The sequence below is a fragment of the Schistocerca nitens genome, chromosome 2, assembly GCF_023898315.1.
Source record: "Schistocerca nitens isolate TAMUIC-IGC-003100 chromosome 2, iqSchNite1.1, whole genome shotgun sequence".
Taxonomy (NCBI): Eukaryota; Metazoa; Arthropoda; class Insecta; order Orthoptera; family Acrididae; genus Schistocerca; species Schistocerca nitens.
Genome location: NC_064615.1, coordinates 455,529,844 through 455,546,039, shown reverse-complemented (window position 1 = coordinate 455,546,039; position 16,196 = coordinate 455,529,844). Strand labels below are relative to the sequence as shown.

Sequence of the window (16,196 nt, the reverse complement as noted above, 5' to 3'; positions counted from 1 at the left end):
GGGGTATGACATGTCAGCTATTTGAGGAATAAATGTTCATTGTAATAAACTTTCCCTAGGAAAGACTGCTGGTACATCACAATCAATGGCCATGGTAATTAATCAGTAGCGTCTTAATGCTGTTTGGTTGCCTGATTTCATTAATCTTAGACACTGGATGCCCAGCTCAAAAATAAGCACAGAAATTATATTCAATTACAATGTAATAAATAGTTACTATTGTATCATGTATTAAGATTTCTTCCCATTCCTTCTTCTGTAAACCCAGAGTTATGAAATCCTCAAGAATGTGAAACACTTCAGAAAAACAAAAATATGTAGTATATACCATATTTTCAAAAGCTTTGGCGTTTAATCCAGAGTGGCCTACATTGGTGAATAGTCAGCTAACCAGAGCTGAACATCACCATCTCCCTTCCCGCTGCTAGTCATACATTGGTTGGTAATGCCCCTTCTTCCACGACTAATGGCACTTTCATTCACTGCATTTACATTGGGCTGCCAGGTACAGTTCTTGTAAATTGATTTCCCAACAGCACTTCTGATTGGTCATTTAAATCCTTGAATGCTAATTCTGAAAATTTGTTTTGAGATAATAGATTTCCTGTTCCATAATCAATATTCACTCTTGTCTAAATGCTCTACCATTTCAAACAAGTTAAGTTGTCAGATTCCTGGATTCAAAAAATGTGAGCTGATGTGGACAGAGTGAGTTTTTGTGGGCTGAAGGAGAAAAAGAATTATTAGACTGGGTAAGAAGTTATCCTACATTCAATTGAATGAAAACAGCCATCACTCTGACTGAAGGTCAAGGTGTATTTACACTAGATGTAATACCAAGCAATTGTCACTTCTCGCAGCTCAGTACTGAACACCAAAGGAGAGCTTTTGGAATATTGATCATGATATAAAATGTTGGGTTGTAGTATCAAATTTAAGGAACTATTACTATTACCATCTATTACAGGGATGAGTTATTCACCAGCCTTTGATGGGCAGACTGCATTAGATGCATAACAAATTTCAATACAAATATGTGACATTATGACTAATTTTAGCCAATTACTTTGATGCAGAATATATATTTTTACCATCACATATTTCATTAACAGATTTACTATGTTTGAAAGCTCAGTAGATCCATTCACTGTCATCAGGGTCAAACATTTCCTGTCGTTAGTATAGCAGGTGTAGTTTTAGACCTTTTGTAATTTTCTTCTTGAACTTCTCCTCCAGTGGTAATACCTGCACTTCCAAGGAAAGTGAACTGAAAATTTACAGGGCAAGTGACAGGAGATATCTTATTTCCAAAAGTTGACATCTTGATATGTTTGTGGTTGTTTATATCACACCTCTTTGCTGAAGGTACTAAGGGGTTTCCTTGACATGGAAGAGGTACAACAATATATAATGGCTGTAAGCAACAATTATTTCCAATTTTATGAATTATGGACTGTAGTTCTCTTACTTACAACTCAACGGGATAAGTCTTACTGTCCTCTTTTGTAGCATCAGCAAGTCCTTGGGGACTGATGAACACCTGGCAGCTGTAGTTCATAGGCAACATGTTTGTGGAATAGTGTATGACATACAGTTACTAGACACTGGTCTGTAATTAACACTTTTCAACTTACTACATGCGACAGTTTTTGCAGATATTCTCAGATTTCTGTTCCATGAAAATTTATGGTGTATTATAAATCCTACTCATTTCACACTTCAAAGTCTCTAGATGGCCTAGGTATGTGTTTCTTCATTTACTTTCATCTTATTTGAGACAATACACTCTGTGGCCTTTGTGAATACACACTTTATTCCAAGACTGCCTTTCTAAAATTATTTCCTTTGTTTATAAAAGTAGTGTCAATGGCAATCTTGGATTAGATTATTTATGAAAATACAGAGATGGGCTGTGACAGAATCTTGTTGTACACTGTGTTCTAACTTCTGTTCTTGAAGTATTGCTCCTTGGATTGAAATCACCACTATTTTCTAAGAAATGGTGAAGGGTGGCTAGTACAGCAGCTCTCATACCATAGTATTTAACTTTTGTGTAGATCTTATGGGATATGCAGACAAATGCTTTGCTATGATCAAAAAATGTGAACACCATGGACTCTCTCCCCTCAAATGCTAACTTTAGTTTTATTAATAAATCCAATACAGCAGTAATTATAGAATTTCCCTTTCAGAAAACATGTTGTGCATCATGGAAGAGATTGTTTTCCTCAAAGTAATAAAAAAAACCTGATCTTTCATTATGGATTCCATTACTTTGTTTAGGACCAGTATGATTAAAATTGGCCAATTACTTAGCATTAAAGATGAGTCTCCCTTTTTGTAAATTGCTGCTGTCAGTACTAGTTTCAAGACGTATGGGAAAGCTCTTGTGTATAAGCAGTTGTTTATTACTGTAGCTAATGACTGAGCTACTTCAGTGATAATTTTCTTAAGAACAGTAAAGGACACCCCATAAATATTGCACACTCTGAAAGTTTGTATTCTTTCACTATTTCCACTATTCCTGTAGTCTGCATTTTCTCCCAGTTTTCCATTTTGCAGTGGATTTTATCTCTTAAGGTAACAACAGGATCCACATTCAGGTCTGGTATTTCAGCTACTGTGTTTTCTATGACTTTAAAAAAGCAGTCATTAAAAGAATTGGGGCAAGTTGGTAAGGAGGAAGCAGCATTTTTCCTGTTCTCTTTTATCAAATTCCAAGCTGTTTTGCCAAGCTAGTTTTGAAATGTGTCATAAAAGAGACAAAAATTAAGGAAAATGACAAATATATTATGAAGTCATCCAAAAAACTAAGTCCCTGTGGAAAGCTGTGCAGGATCTTACAGGGAAGAAGACAACTCACAAAAATATTGTGATATTACATGATGGCAAAAATGTCACTTACCCTAGGGGAGTTGCAAACAGTTTCAATTCATATTATGCAATTGTTGCTGGAAAATTAGTGAAGGAAAAATTTGGTAATCCACATAATACAACGTGGAAAGAACTTTCATCTACTGAAATAAATAATATATCCATGTTTCTGAGTCCTATAGGCCCAACAGAGCTCCTAAATACCATTAATTCACTGAAGAGTAATTATTCAACTGGTATTGATGATATTCCACATTATATTATAAAAATAACAGCAAGACAAACACTTTCACATTTATTGGACATATGCAATTCATCCTTATGATGTGGTGTCTTCCCACAACAACTGAAAATGGCAAAAGTAATGCCCCTATATAAAAAAGGTGATCATCAATGTATGGGTAACTATACGCCTGTGTTGATACTGTCAGGGTTTTCGAAAATTAACTACAATCTTCGACAAGAATAATATTATTCCTGGATGTCAACATAGCTTCAGACCACAGCAATCAATTGAAACAGCCATTTTCAATCTGATAAACCATGTGTCTTAAATGCAGTGGACATCCACAGAAATATCTCAAGCTTTTGATGTGACTAATCATTCTTTGCACCTGAGGAAGCTTGAACAGTAGGGGAAAGTGGGGTAAGACGGGATAGTGGGGTAAGAAGGGGTACTTGGCTTTACGGCTCAGTTAGTGCTGCAATCTAGCGGAAAATGTTCATACTGCTAGCAGGGATGGAGAAAAAGAATAGGTGTAAGCGGCAGCCATTCCGAACTGTTAGTTTGTCTTGTGTAAGTCCGTTTCACTCGACTGGAGTGATTTTTGTTGGAAAGTTTCTTAGTGAAGTTGAAGTTGATGCTGAATACAGGTAAAATACATTCATTAACTGAAGCACTGTATATATTGGTGGAAACTGTTATTTTTGGACGTTATGTTACGTATATTATAAATACTTTAAGTCGAAACCTAACTTAAAACTAGCGATAAATATTCCACAATGTATCAGTGGGGCAAGACGGGATTTTTTCTGTGGGGTATGATGGGGAACTACCCTATCTTACCCCACAGATTTTACAATTTCATCTTTTGTTTGTACAGGGTTTCTAAGATGGTAAGGACGTACAAGAGGAAGACTTTTCAAGGTGGATGGTCTCCAGAAGCAATGAAAACAGCTATTGAAGCCGTTATCACCTGTGAAATGGGATATAAAAGAGCAGCTGACACTTTTCGTGTTCTGCAAACAACTCTAGAAAGAAGAGAAAGTACCTCGTGACCAAACAGAAAAATCAGAAAATATATTTACTGCCTCATCGAGTGGACATGTGTATTCAATTATAAGAACTCCAATTTTGGTCAAGAGTCATGGGCCAATTAAAACTGTTTCTACTCCAGAGGAAGAGAATTTGTTGGTGGAATACGTACTAAAATTGGAGGAAAGGTTGTTTGGTCTGATTGCATATGACCTCAGAAAATTTGCCTTTCAATGGGCAGAGAAGTTGTGTAAAAATCACACATTTTCTCAAGAAGAACAAGTAGCTGGCAAAGATTGGTTCATTGGTTTCAAAAGCAGGCATCCTCAGATAACCCTCAGAAAACCAGAACACAAATGTGCAGCACGAGCTGCAATATTCAACAGAGCGAACGTAACTAAATTTTTTGGTTTGTTAACTCGACTTATTGATACACATCAATTTACCCCTGACAGAATCTATAACTGTGATGAGACTGGAGTAACTGTAGTACCAAAGCATAGACAAAAAATTCTGTCTCTAAAAGGTAGAAAACAAGTTGATGTGTTATCTTCTGCTGAAATCAATTCATTCTAGTAATTATGATAACATATCAACAAAATTAATAAAAGAGTCTTCATATGAGCTTAGTCATGTCTTAAGTCATTTGTGTAATCAAACACTTGTCACAGGAACATTCCCAGACTGGCTTAAACATGCTGAAGTTATACCTCTCCACAAGAAAGGGGACAAAGAAATGCTGTCAAATTACCAACCAATCTCACTTTTGCCAGCTTTTTCAAAAATATTTCAAAAAATGGTTCAAATGGCTCTGAGCACTATGGGACTCAACTGCTGAGGTCATTAGTCCCCTAGAACTTAGAACTTGTTAAACCTAACTAACCTAAGGACATCACAAACATCCATGCCCGAGGCAGGATTCGAACCTGCGACCGTAGCGGTCTTGCGGTTCCAGACTGCAGCGCCTTTAATCGCACGGCCACTTCGGCCGGCTCAAAAATATTTGAAAAGGTTATGTTCAAGCATCTACTTAATCACCTTAGTGAAAATAACATACTGTCAAAGTCACAGTTTGGATTTCTTAATGGTTCTGATATTGAGAAAGCTATTTACACTTACAGCAAAAATGTCCTTAATTCATCTGACAACAAATCTGAGGCCACTGAAGCATCAAATTTCCGTCCAATTCCACTTAAGCAAGCATTCTCAAAAATTTTAGAAAAAGTAATGTACAATTGGCTTTATAACCATCTTATCTCAAATAACATACTGTCAAAGTCACAGTTCGGATTTCTAAAGGGTTCTGATATTGAGAAGGCTATCTACATTTACAGTGAAAATGTGCTTAATTCATTAGATAAAAAATTTAGGCAACTGGTATATTTTGTGATCTGTCAAAGGCATTTGACTGTGTAAATCACAATATCCTTTTAAGTAAATTAGAATATTATAGTGTAACAAGAAATGCTGCAAAATGGTTCAAATCTTATATCTCTGGCTGGAAACAAAGGGTGTTATTGGGAAAGAGACATGTATCAAGCTATCAGGCATTATCCATCTGGGAACTAATTACATGTGGGGTCCCTCAAGGTTCCATTTTAGGGCCCTTACTCTTTCTTGTGTATATAAATGACCTGTCATCTGTTACATTACCAGATGCCAAGTTTGTCTTATTTGCAGATGATACAAACATTGCAATAAATAGTAAATCAAATACAAATTTAGAAAGGGCAGCTAATCAAATTTTTACTGACATTAATAAGTGGTTCATAGCCAATTCACTGTCATTAAACTTTGAAAAGACCCACTATATGCAGTTCAGAACTTCCAAGAGATTTCCTTCTGGTGTGTGTATAAAATATGCTGTCATGGAAATAGGAGAAGTTGAGAGTGTAAAATTCTTGGGATTACAACTTGATAATAAATTCAGTTGGGAGCAACATACTAACGAACTGCTAAAGCACCTAAACAAGTCTGTGTTTGCAATGCGAATGATGTCAGACATAGGAGGATATAAAAAAACTGGCATATTTTGCTATTTTCACCCCATTATGTCATATGGTATCATATTTTGGGGTAACTCTGCAAAGAGAGAAAAAATTGTTAGAGTACAAAAGCATATAATAAGAGTAATGGGTAGTGTAAATCCAAGAACATCATGTTGAAACCTGATCAAAGAATTGGGCATATTAACCACAGCTTCTCAGTGGAGTGTAGCCATGTACGGAAGTGAAACACGGTTGATAAATAGTTTGGACAAGAAGAGAACAGAAGCTTTCGAAATGTGGTGCTACGGAAGAATGCTGAAGATTATATGGGTAGATCACATAACTAATGAGGTGCTATTGAATAGAATTGGGGAGAAGAGGAGTTTGTGGCATAACTTGACAAAAAGAAGGGACCGATTGGTAGGACATGCTCTGAGGCATCAAGGGATCACAACTTTGGCATTGGAGGGTAGCGTGGAAGGTAAAAATTGTAGAGGGAGACCAAGAGATGAATACACTAAGCAGATTCAGAAGGATGTAGGTTGCAGTAAGTACTGGGAGATGAAGAAACTGGCACAGGATAGAGTAGCATGGAGAGCTGCAACAAACCAGTCTCAGGACTGAAGACCACAACAACAAAACAATGAAGTTTGTTGTAAATAATACATCTCTTTTTCCAACTAACGGCTTAGTACACAGTATCAATACTAGGAATAAGAACAATATACATAAAGATTTAAAATCACTTATTCTTGCCCAGAAAGGAGTCCAGTATTCAGCAACGCATATTTTCAATAAGTTACCAGCAACTATTAAGAGTTTAGTTTCAGACAAGGCACAATTTAAACAAAATTTAAAAGAATTTATGGTGGCCAACTCCTTCTATTCCATCCATTTCTCAACAAGTGCAGAAGACCATTTTAATGAAAATTTATTATACTTTAATTTTTGACAATACCTGGTTGTAATAGCCAAGTAACTACCTACTGTGCGAATGATGGATGTATGGAAAGCAGATGTAAGTCTGTAAATAGTGGAAGTTTAATTTTAAATCTTGTACATAATCTGACTGATCTTAACTGAGGATCACTGAAATGAATAATTTACTTTAACTTTTGACAATACTTGGTTGTAATAGCCAAGAAACTAGCAAATGTCTGAATGATTGATTTAATGAAAGCAGATGTAAGTTTTAAACCTTTAAATATTAGAAGTTTAAATTTAATTCATGTACTGTTTATTGACTGAGGATCATTAAAATTAATGAAACTCAAGTTTTTCTAATTACATTTTTGTAATGTGTTTATCTGACACCCAGGAGGAGTCCCTCTTTTATGGGTCTATGGAATGAATAATTAATCTAATCTACTCTAAAAAAGAGGCAACACTGTAACAATGGAAGTATGTTGCAATGCAGCTGTTTCATATATGCCTCTTCTTTTTATTTTTCCAAGGGTTTGAGCTAACGCTCAGTTAATGAATGACTGTCCTTCTGGAGCCTGGGCAGCATATCGCCCAAGTGGTTGGATGCAATCCAATATTTTATTTTCAATGGTTTAAGAAATTTGTTGACTGGAGCCAAGCTACCAAGGAGAGGCCAGTTGTCGTGACTCTCAATGGACATTTTACCCACACCAAACACATGAATGTTACTGACTTTGCAAGGGAAAATGGCTTAGTGTTGGTGTGCTTCACCACATTGCACTCATTGCTTACAGCCTCTTGATGTAAGCTTCATGAAGCCTTTGAGTGTTTTTTATGACTAGGAAGTTTCATTCTGGCTCAGGTCAAATCCAGGACATGTTGTCTCTTTGTTCCAAATTTCTAAGCTATATGGCAGGGCTTTTGTAAAGGCAGCAACTATGTCCGCAGCAATTAATGGATTTCACAAAACTGGAATTTGGCCTACCAACCAAGGCGTTTTCAGTGACCATGATTATGCCCCATCTGAGACTACAGATAGGCCTAGGCCAGATGTCACAGATAACGAACCCTCAACCCACAGGGCTACAAACACCAAACAGCTTTCTGCTGCTTTTAACTCACCTGAGCCTGCTGCTTCTGCCTATTTAGGCCTCTCAACCTTTTAGTGTCTCCAGCCCACATCAACCTGCTGCTAAATCGGATATGTCAACTCCAGCTGTTCCCTCCAACATTCTCCAGGCTGATGCTGCATATGAAATACTTGAAGTTGCTGCTCCAATTGAAAATATTCAGCCTGTTTCAAGTCAAGTTAATGTTACTACAACTGCTGGAAAAGCTGTAACCATTCCAAAATGTCCAACACCAGAAGACATTGTACTGGTTCCCTCTTGCAGTGGCCTCCATTCAAAAAAGAAGAGCCAAAAGCAAGTAAACCAGCAGTTTTGACTGAATCACCCTACAAAAATGATTTACAACCAGAAATAAATTCAAAAAAAGAAAAAAAATGAAGCAAATGGGACAAGCTAGGAAAACTTAACAAAGAGATTTGCTCAAACTAAGAAAAGAGAAAGAAAACTGGCATTCTACGGATTGGAGCATGGAATGTCAGATCCCTTAATTGGGCAGGTAGGTTAGAAAATTCAAAAAGGGAAATGGATAGGTTAAAGTTAGGTATAGTGGGAATTAGTGAAGTTCAGTGGCAGCAGGAACAAGACTTCTGGTCAGGTGAATACAGGGTTATAAATACAAAATCAGATACGGGTAATGCAGGAGTAGGTTTAATAATGAATAAAAAAATAGGAGTGCAGGTAAGCTACTACAAACAGCATAGTGAACGCATTATTGTGGCCAAGATAGATACGAAGCCCACGCCTACTACAGTAGTACAAGTTTATATGCCAACTAGCTCTGCAGATTATGAAGAAGTTGATGAAATGTATGATGAGATAAAAGAAATTATTCAGGTAGTGAAGGGAGACAAAAATTTAATAGTCGTGGGTGACTGGAATTCGACAGTAGGAAAAAGAAGAGAAGGAAACATAGTAGGTGAATATGGATTGGGGCTAAGAAATGAAAGAGGAAGCCGCCTGGTAGAATTTTGCACAGAGCATAACTTAATCATAGCTAACACTTGGTTCAAGAATCATGAAAGAAGGTTGTATACATGGAAGAACCCTGGAGATACTAAAAGGTTTCAGATAGATTATATAATGGTAAGACAGAGATTTAGGAACCAGATTTTAAATTGTAAGACATTTCCAGGGGCAGATGTGGGCTCTGACCACAATCTATTGGTTATGAACTGTAGATTAAAACTGAAGAAACTGCAAAAATGTGGGAATTTAAGGAGATGGGACCTGGATAAACTGACTAAACCAGAGGTTGTACAGAGTTTCAGGGTGAGCATAAGGGAACAATTGTCAGGAATGTGGAAAAGAAATACAGTAGAAGAAGAAATGAGGAATGAAATAGTGAAGGCAGCAGAGGATCAAATAGGTAAAAAGATGAGGTCTAGTACAAGTCCTTGGGTAACAGAAGAGATACTGAATTTAACTGATGAAAGGAGAGAATACAAAAATACAGTAAAGCAGGCAAAAAGGAATGCAAACGTCTCAAAAATGAGATCGACAGGAAGTGCAAAATGGCTAAGCAGGGATGGCTAGAGGACAAATGTAAGGATTTAGAGGCTTATCTCACTAGGGGTAAGATAGATCCTGCCTACAGGAAAATTAAAGAGACCTTTGGAGAAAAGAGAACCACTTGCATGAATATCAAGAGCTCAGATGGAAACCCAGTTCTAAGCAAAGAAGGGAAAACAGAAAGGTGGAAGGAGTATATAGAGGGTCTATACAGGGGCGATGTTCTTGAGGACAATATTATGGAAATGGAAGAGGAGGTAGATGAAGATGAAATAGGATATATGATACTGCGTGAAGAGTTTGACAGAGCACTGAAAGACCTAAGTCGAAACAAGGCCCCGGGAGTAGACAACATTCCATTAGAACTACTGACAGCCTTGGGAGAGCCAGGCCTAACAAAACTCTACCATCTGGTGAGCAAGATGTATGAGACAGGCGAAATACCCTCAGACTTCAAGAAGAATATAATAATTCCAATCCCAAAGAAAGCAGCTGTTGACAGATGTGAAAATTACCGAACTATTAGTTTAATAAATCACAGCTGCAAAATACTAACGCGAATTATTTACAGATGAATGGAAAAACTGGTAGAAGCTGACCTCGGGGAAGATCAGTTTGGATTCTGTAGAAATGTTGGAACACGTGAGGTAATACTGACCCTACGACTTATCTTAGAAGATAGATTAAGGAAAGGCAAACCTACGTTTCTAGCATTTGTAGACTTAGAGTAAGCTTTTGACAATGTTGACTGGAATACTCTCTTTCAAATTCTGATGGTGGCAGGGGCAAAATACAGGGAGCGAAAGGCTATTTACAATTTGTACAGAAACCAGATGGCAGTTACAAAAGTCGAGGGACTTGGAAGGGAAGGAGTGGTTGGGAAGGGAGTGAGACAGGGTTGTAGCCTCTCGCCGATGCTATTCAATCTGTATATTGAGCAAGCAGTAAAGAAAACAAAAGAAAAGTTCGGAGTACGTATTAAAATCCATGGAGAATAAATAAAAATTTTGAGGTTTGCTGATGACATTCTAATTCTGTCAGAGACAGTAAAGGACTTGGAAGAGCAGTTGAACGGAATGGACAGTGTCTTGAAAGGATGGTATAAGATGAACACCAACAAAAGCAAAACGAGGATAATGGAATGTAGTCGAATTAAGTCGGGTGGTGCTGAGGGAATTAGATTAGGAAATGAGACACTTTAAGTAGTAAAGGAGTTTTGCTATTTGGGGAGTAAAATAACTGATGATGGTCAAAGTAGAGAGGATATAAAATGTAGACTGACAATAGCAAGGAAAGCGTTTCTGAAGAAGAGAAATTTGTTAACGTCGAGTATAGATTTAAGTGTCAGGAAGTCGTTTCTGAAAGGATTTGTATGGAGTGTAGCCATGTATGGAAGTGAAACATGGACAATAAATAGTTTAGACAAGAAGAGAATAGAAACTTTCGAAATGTGGTGCTACAGAAGAATGCTGAAGATTAGATGGGTAGATCACATAACTAATGAGGAGGTATTGAATAGAATTGGGGAGAAGAGGAGTTTGTGGCACAACTTGACTAGAAGAAGGGATCGTGTTGGTAGGACATGTTCTGAGGCATCAAAGGATCACCAATTCGGTACTGGAGGGCAGCGAGGAGGTTAAAAATCATAGAGGGAGACCAAGAGATGAATAGACTAAGCAGATTCAGAAGGATGTAGGCTGCAGTAGGTACTGGGAGATGGAGAAGCTTGCACAGGATAGAGTATCATGGAGAGCTGCATCAAAGCAGTTTCAGGACTGAAGACCACAACAACAACAACAAGAAAAATACAACCATCACTAACCAAGTATTGCTTAAGAAGTCGAGTAGTAAGAAAAAAATACAAAAGCAAGGCAAAGAAATTAACAAAACCAACTTAAAACGTAAGCAGATAAGTTCCTCTTCATCAGAATCTTCTGACACTGAGTGTTTTTACTGTGGATACTTGTACTTCAGTCTACTGAAGGGTTGATTCAGTGTTTTATATGCAAAAGATGGGCTCATTGTTCCTGTGCAGGAGAATAAGATGAAGACGATGAAGCAGTTCATGTTTGTGCACTGTGCAAAGACTGACCCCATCATGCCCCACTAGTAACCCAATCTTGCCCCACTAGATGGAAACTTGTCATTCTATTACAAAGACAGTTTTATATTGTAATTGAAAAATCAAAACAAATTTGTTTATACTTCATTCTCAGCTATAATAATGTACAATTACACCATCATTTTTTCAAAATCTTCTGACTATGATTGTTGATTTTATGGCCCCAAATATATTAACTATCCCGTCTTACCCCACCCTTCCCTATGGTGTAAGAGGTGGGCCAAATAAATGGATTAAATCATATTTGGAATATCGCTCTCAGGTAACTGAAATTAAGTACATGGAAGGAAATGAACTCCAGGTAGACCTTTCAGAACCATGTGGACAAAATCATGATGTTCAACAGGGCTCCATTTTAGGTCATTTTCTTTTTTTGGTGTACATTAATGATTTCCTATCACAGATTGGGGACTCTGAACCAGTACTGTTTGCAGAAGACACCAGTCTATTGATTGAAGTGAATAAAAAAGAAAATCTTACTGCAACTGCAAAAGATATTACAAAAGGAGTGTCTGAATGGTTTACCAGAAATAGGCTAATAGTTAATCCCCAAAAACCGATACTCATGATGAATTTCCACACCAATCAAAATAAAAATGCAGCACAACCCGTAACATGTATAGATAACCAAAACGTTAGTGCTGTCTATGAAACTAATTTTCTTGGGATTTATATCAAGGAAAATCTTAAATGGAGCATTCATATCACATCCCTAATTCAAAACTAGCAAAAATGAGCTACGTAGTAAGAATTCTTTGCAAAAGTACTAGTGCAGAAACAGTTAGGGCTGTATACTTTGCTGGCCGGCCGGTGTGGCCATGCGGTTGTAGGCTCTGCAGTCCGGAACCGCGGGACTGCTACAGTCGCAGGTTCGAATCCTGCCTTGGGCATGGATGTGTGCATGATGTCCTTAGGTTAGTTAGGTTTAAGTAGTTCTAAGTTCTAGGGGACTGATGACCTAAGATGTTAAGTCCCATAGTGCTCAGAGCCATTTGTATACTTTGCTCATGTACATTCAGTACTGAAGTATGGTATCATTTTCCGGGGAAATGTACACCAGGCAATAACAGTTTTCAGGAAACAAAAGGCAATCATAAGAATAATAAAACAAGTGAGCAGCAGAAAACCATGCAAAACTTTCTTTAAAGATCTATTGATCCTACCTGTTCCCTGCATTTATAGACTGAAAATAGTCATGCATGTCAAAAAAATTATACTGAGAAACGAAAACCTTTTTCCTCAAAACAAAAGTGTCCATGATTACAGTACTAGGTCAGACAGACACATAAATGTTAATCATTGTAACACCACATTATGTCAAAAAGGTGTACATCATACATGAACAAAACTATACAACAGATTACCAAGACATATAAAATCTCTTCCTGAACTACAGAACTTTAAAAAGTCTGTGACAGCCTACCTTCCGAAAAACTGCTAGTATTCAATTTCACAGTATCTTATGCAATAAAAAATGTAATTTGTATCTTTAATTGTAGAAATAAGTTATAGGTAAACACTATTTTTAAAAATTTGTAATTACTAACTGTATAGGTCCAATTTTTATAAACATTTAAATAATGTGTATTTGACATTTCAAAACCCAGTAGATTAAAAGGTTTTCTGTTCAATACTCTGTGAACGATATATGTACTGAAAAAGGGATTTATATGGACAAATAAACAAATGGATTATGTGCTTCCCTTATGAATCTGTTCTTGGACTTCTTCTTACTTTCTCTGCTTCTTTTTTGCATAGCTTTCAACCTTTAACTAACTACAGCAAAGCGATTGTTTGTTTTCTAAGTCTTTGCCTGCTGTGGAACTGTCACTCAAGATTACAACAATGCTTTTTAGATTAGTTACTACAGAAATGTATTGTGCATTTTCTCTGACAATTTTTTGCCATTCTTTTGATGTGACCATGTAACTTTTCTTAGGCATCAGTGGGGCATATTGTCAAACTTGCTTTTCAGTGTCTGGAACAGGCTATTTAATGCATTACTAGGTGCAATTTCTGTAGTTCTCTATTACCAGTCAATATAAGACCGTACAGAGATATTAAAGTTGGCGGTGCATAATGATGTATTGGTAAATCGCTCCATAAATATTGGTAAATTACCATCATCAGTAAACTGCTTCTTATGCGGAAAAAAGTGATAAAAGGTGTCAGAATATGTGTAGTGAAGCATAAATGATATTCATATAATAGAGGGAAACATTCCACGTGGGAAATATATATCTAAAAACAAAGATGATGTGACTTACCAAACGAAAGTGCTGGCAGGTCGATAGACACACAAACAAACACAAACATACACACAAAATTCAAGCTTTCGCAACAAACTGTTGCCTCATCAGGAAAGAAGTCCAAGATAGCCCAGCTGTAACCAACACCTTTTCGCCTTTTTCACACCAGATCTCCAGTTCCTCTTTCCTGACGAGGCAACAGTTTGTTGCGAAAGCTTGAATTTTGTGTGTATGTTTGTGTTTGTTTGTGTGTCTATCGACCTGCCAGCCCTTTCGTTTGGTAAGTCACATCATCTTTGTTTTTAGATATATTTTTCCCACGTGGAATGTTTCCCTCTCTTATATTAATATCATTAATTTGAACCCAACAATTACGTTTGTTATTGTCACTGTTGCATTTCGAAATCTTTCCTGTCCTCTTATTTTCTCTTTGTGTTTTTGCCAGTAGTTTCACTTTGTATTCACCTTCTCCTTTTTACCGTAATCTGCTATACAATTTTATCCCGCCTATATATACTCGCGGCAACACAACCACCTAACCTTTGTGCACATCGTTGTCTACCAAACCAAGTCCAAGATAGCCCAGCTGAAACCAACACTTTTTCGCCTTTTTCACACCAGATCTCCAGTTCCTCTTTCCTGATGAGGCAACAGTTTGTTGCGAAAGCTTGAATTTTGTGTGTATGTTTGTGTTTGTTTGTGTGTCTATCGACCTGCCAGCGCTTTCGTTTGGTAAGTCACATCATCTTTGTTTTTAGATATATAAATGATATTCATGTTGTTTTATGGAAGCAAAACTTAGAAAATATTCTTGTGATTGCGTAACTGAGTACATTGGTCAACAAGCTGCTCTAGAAATGTGTAGTGCTGGACTCGAAATAACTGTAAGAGAAGAAAGACTTAAGCAAAGCTAGACAATATGCTAAAAAGTTTGATTCAGTATGTGAGCATTCCCACAGAGATGCAAAGCTGTGAACAAGAGAGTATATATATTAGGCCTAAGAGATTCTCCCACCCTGTGTTAAATGCGAACGCTTTTCTTGTTCCATTTATGAATAAATACGATGTTCTAAATGAAGATTGTCCAAAACCATGGAAAGAAAATTTCAGTGCTGCGGAAAATTGCTCAGAAGCAACCACTGACCAAGAAAGTGCCAGAGAAAACTCATTGCTGCCGCACACCGTTAAACATAAAAATCGTGTTACTGCAACATATGAAAACGAGACAGAAAAGCAAAGAGCAAAGAAAAAAGATGAAATATACATATTACCAACAAGTCTTGGAAGGGGAGTACCTACAATCAGGTCTGATATCTAGTCAGAATATAAAGTCAGTGGAATTTTGAAGTCTGGAACTCATTTACGAGAACTGTTAAAGAACTGTGAAACGACAGTAAAAAACTGCGTGAATTGTGTCATAATCGGAGGAGGAAATGATGTGAACAAGAACAGTAGCAGCCGTGAAGTGAAAGCACTGAAAGAATTGATAGGAAAAATTTCACACGCGAAGGAATTTGTCGTAAGCATTCCACACAGACATGACTTAACTGAAAACTCTTGTGTAAATAAAGAAATTATCATGATGAACAGAAAATTCAGGAAGAACTGTAGCATTTTTGCGCACCCAACTTTCATTGCAGACACCAGTTGTGTCAGAGAGCATTTTACCAGACATGGATGCACAGAAATCAGCTAGGCAAGGAGCTAGGCTCACGAAGATCTCCAGATCATAAAAATTGTAGGAGTGAACACCCATGAAAAAACTGCACTACCTGCAATATGTTTTCTGCCAATGGCAAATGAAAAGAAGAATGGACTAACACCATATGAGGGAGTAACATCTCTGGCAACACATCATGAAAAAGAAATGACATCAGCACCACATTTGAAGCATCATTGTCACCAGTGGCTTTATCAGTAGCAGCAGTAGTAATTGAAGCAGCTGTAGCATCACGATCCACAAAAAAAGTTTCACCATCAACAGTAGGCCTAACTGCAATATCAACAGGAGGAGGGAAGAAAGAGAACTACAGTTGAAGAAGCAGTGTCAAGTGTTATGGGTATGTGGAAAACAGTGCTTCATCTCTGTCTAAATGATTTTTTAGTGGAATGCAACAAGATGAACAAGCCCATAAGATAAGTATT

At 37.2% G+C, this 16,196-nt stretch overlaps 1 protein-coding gene across 1 annotated transcript in view; it reads right to left on the bottom strand.

The window, feature by feature from the left end:
* The window catches only part of LOC126235087 (uncharacterized), a 92,667-nt gene extending 78,469 nt beyond the window's left edge, over positions 1 to 14,198 (bottom strand). Inside the window, exon 1 of the mRNA XM_049943821.1 lies at positions 14,070 to 14,198. The gene's annotated coding sequence lies outside the window, so the exon portion shown is untranslated. The remainder of the gene's footprint in view (positions 1 to 14,069) is intronic.
* Positions 14,199 to 16,196: the final 1,998 nt, after the last annotated feature.